The 8,883-nt window shown below is 46.8% G+C and overlaps 1 protein-coding gene across 2 annotated transcripts in view; it reads left to right on the forward strand.

Moving 5' to 3' along the window:
* Positions 1-6,912: 6,912 nt before the first annotated feature.
* HCK (HCK proto-oncogene, Src family tyrosine kinase) overlaps positions 6,913-8,883 on the forward strand; it is a 45,033-nt gene continuing 43,062 nt past the window's right edge. For both annotated transcript variants that reach the window (XM_012804103.2, XM_003788232.3), the window contains exon 1: positions 6,913-7,147. The gene's annotated coding sequence lies outside the window, so the exon portion shown is untranslated. The remainder of the gene's footprint in view (positions 7,148-8,883) is intronic.

Raw genomic sequence — 8,883 nt, forward strand, 5'->3', positions numbered from 1 at the left:
AAAAAAAAAAAAAAAAAAAAAAGTGACAAAACAAAAAAGTCCTCCTTCATGCACCCCAGGCTGGACTGTCTGTCCTTCCTGCTTGGTCCTACCATATTATAAGCCTTTCTGCCTCTCTAGTAATATTTCACTTTGTCTAAGTTGTTTCTGCATCTAAGTTATTTACACTCTGTAGTAAGTTATTGGTTTAAGTATTTGTCTCCCTAATTGAATTGGAAGTTGCTTGGGGGCAAAAACTATCTTATTCATTTTTGTGCTCCCAGGTGTCAACAAAAAGGCACACGGTTGGCCCTTAATAAGTATTAATATAATTAATCAAAAGAATGAAAGGTTTAGATCCCCATCCTATTGTTCACTGGCTGTTCCTAAACCTGAAGGTTCAATTTCTTCATCTGTAAAATGAACACATGAATAGTACCTGCATGGACCTTGAGAACTCTTAATAGTAGAGGAGACAGGCTCGCAAAGTATTAATGTATGAATATGTGCTATGGTGCTTGGTGGTGACAAGTTCTCTGGAGAAAAATAAGGCAGAGGGTGGTGCCTGTGGCTCAGTGGGCAGGGCACTGGCCCCATATACCAAGGGTGGTGGGTTTGAACCCAGCCCCAGCCAGACTGCAACAAAAAATAGCTGGGCATTGGGGGTGCGCCTGTAGTCCCAGCTACTCGGGAGGCTGAAGCAAGAGAACCGCCTAAGCCCAGGAGTTGGAGGTAGCTGTGAGCTGTGGCGGCACAGCACTCTACCAAAGGCAATAAAGTAAGACTGTCAAAAAAAAAAAAAAAAGAAAAGAAAGAAAGAAAGAAAAGAGACAAAAGGCAGAATGGGGGCCAAAGAAGAATGAAGGATGGAGGAGCTCTCAAAGAAGTGGGGCCAGGGACCTGCTAGGGATCTTTGGGAGTTTCTCAAGGGCTAGTCTTCCCTGATTTTCATCTGTCTGTCTTGGAAAAGGAGGGCAGCTGTGACCTCTTGCCTGGGAGGGTGTAGCTATGAGACGAATGCTGATTACTTTGCAAATAAAAGGGGAAATACTTGAGCCCTGAAATAATAATTATGGCTCTCTCCCCATTCCCCAAACTGTTTTGAATATAGAACCATCAACAATGGTCCCAAAGAATTTAAAATATGGAATGCAAATGCCCCTGGAAATAGGTAAATACAGTTGCCAGCATCTGACCCACTGCAAAGTAAAGCCTGTGCTGAGTTCTAGCTCCCACCATCCCTGCACAGCCGACCCCTTCATCCTGCCCTGCATTCTGCACCTCTCTCCAGGCACCCTGGCCTTGTGTAGTGATTACTAGCACAGCTGCTGAAGGGCATTGCCCAGATAGATTCAAATCCTTCCCGGCTGTGTGAATTTGGGCAAGTGTCCTTACGTCTGTGAGGCCTCCTTTTATAATCATTCCTATCTGTAAGAGAGAAAACGTGATCATATAAGTGAGGGCAACCACTTGGTGAGGTAGGTACCCCTTTTCTACTTTGTGGGTGAAAGGTGTAAGTGGCATCACTCAGAGATGAGACTAGACTGGAGATGCTCAGGCCGGGTTTATTGAAAGGGAAGGGTGATCCCCCTAAGTAATAGAAAGATGGCATCTGCCTCTCCACCCTAGGGGCAGTTAGAGACCCCTTTTATATGGGGCCACAGGGGTGTGCAAATTCCATAGCTTGGGTAGAGGTAGGGTCCTTCGGGGTGTAGCTAACTAGGTCCTTTGTCTGGGGGTGAGGGGGGTTGTGTGTGGTTACATCAGCTGTTGTACACTCTGCTTTCTTTATTTACCAAGGGATTTTGTCACTTGTTCTCTATTAGTACATAAGAAGCCTCTTCATTCTTCTTAAAAAGTACTTTTATTGAATTATCATTTACATACCACACAATTCACCTGTTGAAGTTGTACAATGTAATGGATTTTAGTATATTCCAAGTGTTGTGCAACCATCACCATAATTTCAGAACATTTTCCTCACCCCTCCACCCCCCAAAACCTGGTACCCTTATTTGCACAACTATTTTTTTTTAATGCCCTCCGTTAAGCTGAAAAGTGCATGAGGCCAAGGACTATAACTGCTTCATTCCCTGTTGTATCCCTAACACCCAGCTCAAGACCCATCACCCAGTAGATGCTCAGTAGCCTTTTCTTGACTGATTAAGAGAATTAGAAATATCAAATGACTTTCTCAAGGCTATACACGCAAGGATGGAAGGGGCCCAAGAATCTGAGTCTAGTTACTCCTGATGTGGGATTGGTCTGCTGCTTGCCCTAAGACTGAGTTCCACAGGCCTCATTCCCAGCACAATCCCACTTGCATTCCAGCATTCCTTTATCCACATTCGAAGGAGTCTACTGCCCATAGGCAATACCTTCTGGTTAAAGCCATATGTTCCTTCTTGGAACAAGGCAAGGTATAACAGAGGTGACTTCCAAATTAAACCAGTGCCTAAGCAGCAGTTTGAAGTCTTAATGACATAGACACAGTCTGTACCGATGAAATTGACCATCAGTATAGAGTGTGCCTAAGCACTTTACTTATATTTGATTCTCAAAATAACCTTGTGAGGTAAGTACTATTATTATTCCCACTTGACAGATGAGGAAACCGAGACTCAGAGAGGTGATTTGATTTGTACATTACCCAGGTGGTAGTGGCAGGGTTTGAATTCTAGTCCAAAGATGGAGCACTTAGCACAATTTCTTGGGGTCATACTCCCCATGACAATGAAGGAATGAATGAATGGAAAAATATTTGCCACATCAAAGACTGGTAACCTAATGTCTTACAATAAGATTTGTATTTGTTTTAATAAAATCATATAATTTTTTTGAGGCAAATATGAGTTAGATGGAAACTTTTTTAAATAAAAAAGAATGACAATATCAAATGCTGGCAAGGATGTGGAGCAACTGGAAATCACTGGTGGGAATGCAAAAATGGTATAACCACTTTGGAAACATTTAACAGTTTATTATAAAGTTCAGTTCACTTATTATATGGTCCAGCAATTTCAATCTAAGTATTTACCCCCAGGACAAATAGAAACATGTCTATATGAAGATTTGTATACAAATGTTCATAGCAATTTTATTCAGATAGCCCCAAACTGAAAATGACCCAAATGTCCATCAATAAATAAATGGATAAACAAATAGTGGTACCTCTTTACTGTGGAATACTACTCAGCAGTGAAAAGGAATAAACTACTGGAACGTGTAACAACAAAGAAAGTCTCAAAAGGAATATGTAAGTAAAAGCAGGTGAACATAAAGGAAACACACTGTATTACTGCACATGTGAAATTCTAAAAAAGACAAAGCTTTTTTTTTTGAGACAGAGTCTCACTTTATCACCTTCAGTGGAGTGCTATGGTGTCACAGCTCACAGCAACCTCCACCTTCTGGACTTAGGCGATTCTCTTGCCTCAGCCTCCTGAGTAGCTGGGGCTACAGGTGCCCACCCCAATGCCCAGCTATTTTTTTGTTGCAGTTTGGTTGGGGCCGGGTTTGAACCTGCCATCCTCGCTTGGTATATGGGACCAGTGTCCTACCCATTGAGCCACAGGTGCCACCCAAGACAAACCTTTGGGTTTTTTTTTTTTTTTTGAGACAGAGTCTTACTTTTGTTGCTCTCAGTAGAGTGCTGTGGCATCACAGTTCATAACAACCTCCAACTCTTGGACTTGGATGATTCTCTTGCCTCAGCCTCTTGAGTAGCTGGGACTACAGGCACCCACCACAACACCTGGCTATTTTTTGTTGCAGTTGTCACTGCTGTTTTAGCTGGCTGGGGTGGGGTTCAAACCCTCCACTCTCAGTATATGGGGCCAGTGCCCTACCCACTGAGCCACAGGTGCTGCCCAAAGACAAAGCTTTTATATAAGAAAATGGTAACTGGTTATTACTTAAGGCCACCTAATAGTGATGCAATAGAGAACTTTTTGGGCTAATAGAAATGTTTTATATCTTGATTGAGGTGTAAATATATATGCTAATTTTGTAAATATACATGCTAGTTACAAAACTAGCATGTACATTTACAAAACTCATCAAGCTGAATACATATAATGGTGGGTTTTATTTATAAAATCGTGCCACATTAAAGTTTATAGAGCTTTGGGAACACACACAAGAATTTTTAATTGTCCCATTATTTTAATAGCAAAAATACTGGGAAATCGTCCACTTAGTAGAAGAATGTTTCCACTTTCTGTTGTTCTTTGCCATCAGAATGGCAAATTTCTGGAAGGAGATGTAGCCAATGCTGCTGATGACCTTCCAGTGTCCTCTGGGCCTTTACCAGGACCTGCGCATCTCTTCCTGGAAGCTATCTGGTAGCTGGAGCATGCACAGGGAAGGCCAAAAGTGCTGGAGGATTAATATCCCTGAGAATATCCCTCATTCAGTGTTTGACAGGAGTTGGTATATAAATGCCCCAGCTCCCTCATCTCACAGGTGGGATAACTCTAAAGTGGGTATGGTACACAGTCTCCCGAACTGAACTGAACTCCAGTTGCCCACAAAGGTAACATGCTTGATAATACTCCTTTAATTGACTTCTTGCCTTCCCTGTCTCATTCACCCACTCCTCTACTGGTGTCTTCTGGATCTCCTAAATAAAGGGCATCCACTTGAATCTATGTCCAAGGTCTGCTTTTAGGGAATTCAAATTAAGACCAATGGAGAATACCAAGGATTAGTAAAGAAAGATATGGAGAAAGGGTGGGAGAGAGAGGGATCCATTGCAGAATGGATGGATCCACAGCATCCATTCTGCAAGCACCTGTCATTCTTAGCAAAGCAAGTCTTTTTCCCCCCCTCAGACAAGGTTTCACTCTATTGCCAGGGCTAGAGTGCAGTGACATCTTCATAACTCATCGCAACTCAAACTCTTGGGCTCAAGCAATACCCCACTTCAGCCTCCAAAGTAACTGGAACTACAGATGTACACCATCACATTGGCTTATTTTTCTATTTTTTGTAGACACGAGGTCTTTGCTATGTTGCTTGGGCTGACCTCAAAGCCTCCCAAAGTGCTAGGATTACAAGCATGAGCCACCACCCATTTTTTTAAAGTTAAAAAATCTCAGTTGGTTTTATTTGAGATTCTAGAATTCAACACTCGATTTCATAAAATAGAGTAAGTGTTCCTGGCAAAGCAAGTCTGTAAACAATACTCACATAGGTCCATAATGGGAAGTCCACAGTAGGTGCCATATAGGTGTCCATAGTAGGAAACGGGTAAATAAAATGTGAAGGATGTAGGCTATAAATACATGACCACTACCTTCAGCAACATAGCTAGATATTAACAACAGTGATGGAGGGGAGGAAAAGTTGAAAATGGAATAAATACCATTAAGCAACATTATGTGTTTTTATCCAAAGTGCATACAGGTCCATGCGTTTAAGCACATACACCAACCTGTAAGAGTAGGGCGTTCACTGTCTTTCTCATTTGTGTCTCTCCCCCTCATTTGGCCTCTCAGGAGACATTGATTATCACAACTGAGGAGGAGGGTTGCTACCGGGCATCTAGTGGGTAGCGCCCAGGAATGCCGTTTCGTTAAATATCCTATCATGCGCAAGACAGCCCACCGTAACAAAGAACCATGTGTACCGCATGTCAATAGGGCCAAGTCTGAGAAGCCCTACATCCCCCAGCACGGTGTTGTTGAAGGAACAAACAAATGCATGCGTGATGGTGGCCTGGTCTGACTAGTAGCAGAGGGAATAGAGAGATGAAGTAGGATTCCTGTACATTCGGGAGGCGCGTTACACAGAATTTAGGGTGACAGCCCCTGTCTCTTTCAGGAGGAGATGGGCTCTGCCCTTGCCTAGAGCTGGGCGCAATGCCATCCCTTTGGGGCTTCAATCGCCCTCCAGCGCGGCATTTCGCTTCCACTCAATTTGAGAAGTCATCTGAGGTGCCCAGAACTTGCCCAGAATAAGCCAGGGTGGTGCCTTCGGGCCAGGAACTTCGCATGGCGTTTGAATAGTGCGGGAAGAAAACAGCAGACCGCAAAAGGGCCTGGAAGGTTTGGGACGCTTGGGGCGGGGGCCAGGCCTAGAAGGGAGGGATCGGAATGGTGGGGGAGACGGATCTAAGGCTTCAGGGGTGGGCGTTAGAAGCCTGTGAGAGTGATGAGGGTGGAGTGGGACCCTTCCTTTGAAGAGAGTGGCTACAATCCACTGAAAGGTGGAGTTAGAATCCCTGGAGGGCGGGGTTGGAATTTTTGGAAGGACTGGATTGGACTCCTGGGGATTAAAGACCGGGGATGGGGGAAGTCTGGGATCTCGGGGGCAGTATAAGAATCGCTGGGGTTAGAGCTGTAAGTCTTGAGGATGGGGTTAGAATCCTTGGAAGAGAGGGGTTAGGTCCTTCCCTTGGCTGGATTAGAATCCTTAAATTAAGCATCCTTCAGATGTGGGATTAAAAATCCTTTGAGGGCAGGGGTAGGATTTGGGGAGCAGGAGGTTGGGGTTCTTAGCGGTTAGAACCCCCGGGGGAGGGGTTTAAAATCCTCTGGGGCCCGGGTGAGGAGGTTGGGAGGCGGACTAAAAAGCGTCAGGGGAGGTGTTAGGAAGCATTCGGGCCGGAGGCGGGATTAGGTTCATTGGCAGGCAGGTTAAAATCCTAGGGGGCAGAGTTATTATCTTCAGAGACGGGGTTGGGATCCCGGGGGGTCGGGTTAGAAGCCTCGGACGGGTGATTTTTCCCTCCCGCCCCGGCTGGTTTGGGATCCTGCGAGCAGGGCACGGAAGTTATGATCCTTGGGTAGTGGGTTATGATCCCGGGGTGGGGTTAGAATCTTCGGAGGCGGTGTTAGGACACTTCGGGGCGGGGTTAGCATCGCTCGGGGCGCGGCCGCGGAGCCCAGATGGCCTGTGGGCGCCTCCGAGTCCCCGGTTGGCACCCGGCCGCACAGCGGGCGCTTAGAGGCGGGTGGGAGGGGACCAGGACACGGCAGCGGGAGGAGAGCCGAGGACAGCGGCACCGAACCCCTCCGAGCGCCGGCCCAGTTAGCTTCTTGTTCTTCAAAGTCAGTGCATCTCTCTGTGAGCACGAGCGCCCCGGAATCCCGGGGGCTGCAGAGCTGGGGGGGCGTTCGAGCTGCGAGGAGCCGGGCTGCCCGCGAGACGAGGAGCGGGTGCCCAGGTGAGTACTGCGGGCTGGACGCCAGGGGACACCCGGCCCGTGAGGGTCCCCGGACGGCGGAGGGCGGGTCCTGGCCAGGGCTGGCTTTGGGGGCAGTTGCACAGGGAGAAGGGAACGTCGGGGCGACCCGGATGGGAGTGAATGGTGCCAGGCGAGGGGCGGCACTGCGGTGGCCCAGCTGCAAACCCGGGGTAGCCCAAGGAAGGGGCAGCTCAGGCCCCTGGAGAGACTTTATGCTCAAGCTGGCACTTCTCTGGCCGTCCAAGTTCCCCTTCTGCAAAATTAAAAAAAAGGAAGGGATGGGGGCTTCACGTAGCCCAGGAGGGGAAGGCCCTTATGGTTCCTGGTGGGGGTGGTTGACGGCTCATACCGGTTGACAGCTGGCGTGGGGAAAGGGGCGTCAGGGTAGAGGCATGACTTGCGAGCCACACCCTGGCCCGGCTGCAGCTGGGTCACCTCTTAACGCTCCCTTCCCCGCCCCCAGCGGGTCTAAGTTAAACCCCCAAACCTCCTGGACAGGACAGAGACCGTAAGATGTCTGCCCTGTCACTTTCCTCCTGGTTGGGCAAGTCATTCTCTCTCTCTGAATTTGTTTCCTCATCTGTAAAATGGGGCTAAGTCTTCCAAGGATGCTGTGAGCTGGAGCATGTGAGAGATGAAGTGTGTGAGAGAGACAGGCAGTGCGGTAGTTGAGGGAGGGTGGGGGCTTGGGGGGCAAACCGCCTGCTGCACCTTGTACGGAGTACTTGGCCTTTCTGTGCCTTGGTTTCCACAACTGCAGGATGAGGAGAGTAATAATACCTCCTTCACAGGGTTGTTTTGGAGGTTAAATTGAGGAAAGCTCTGAGAGCACTGACAGGGACACATGATAAATTTTGCCCTAACTCCCACTCATAGCCCAGGATTCTTATTAGCATCTCCTGGAAAGCTTGATAAAACACAGATTGCTGGGCCATCCCCCAGAGTTTCTGATTCAGTAGGTCTGGGGCAGGACCCTGAGAATTTTCATTCCCAAGTGATGCTGGTACTGCTGGTCCAGGGACCACACTTTGAGAACTACAGGTGTAACCTACACCTGAGATAGAGAAAGGTCTCAACAAATATGGGATCTACCTTATCCCATGGTTTTCTCTTCATTTTCCTGTTTTTGGTTGATGGGGGAAGAAGTTAAAATACAGAAATGTGAAGAGAGTGATCCACTAAGTAACCCAAGAAATCCACCACCTAGCATTAACAAATACTGGCATTTTGTTATGTTTGCTTCAGATTTTTAAAAAATAAATTTTCTAGGCCCGGCGTGGTGGCTCACATCTGTAATCCTAGCACTTGGGAGGCGGAATCAGGTGGATCGTCTGAGCTCATGGTTTGAGACCAGCCTAAGCAAGAGTGAGACCTGTCTCTAAAATAGCCAGGCATTGTGTTGGGCGCCTGTAGTCCCAGCTAACTTGGGAGGCTGAGGCAAGAGAATCACTGGAGCCCAACAGTTTGAGGTTACTATGAGCTATGATGTCATAGCACTCTACTGAGGGAAACAAAGTAAGACTCTGTCTCAAAATAAATTTACTAGAAGTGATAGACTCAAGTCAAAGCCTCCCCACTTTGTATCCCTCTCAGTTCTATTTCTCTCCCTTCCTAGAGGCAACCAGTCATGAATTACATCTATATAAATTCTATCTGACTGTGCAACTCTTCTGTAATTTCATTTCCCCCCTACTTCTTATCTTTTTTTTTTTTTT

Source organism: Otolemur garnettii, unplaced genomic scaffold (genome assembly GCF_000181295.1).
Source record: "Otolemur garnettii isolate 467f Iridium unplaced genomic scaffold, OtoGar3 scaffold00025, whole genome shotgun sequence".
In the NCBI taxonomy this organism is placed as follows: domain Eukaryota; kingdom Metazoa; phylum Chordata; class Mammalia; order Primates; family Galagidae; genus Otolemur; species Otolemur garnettii.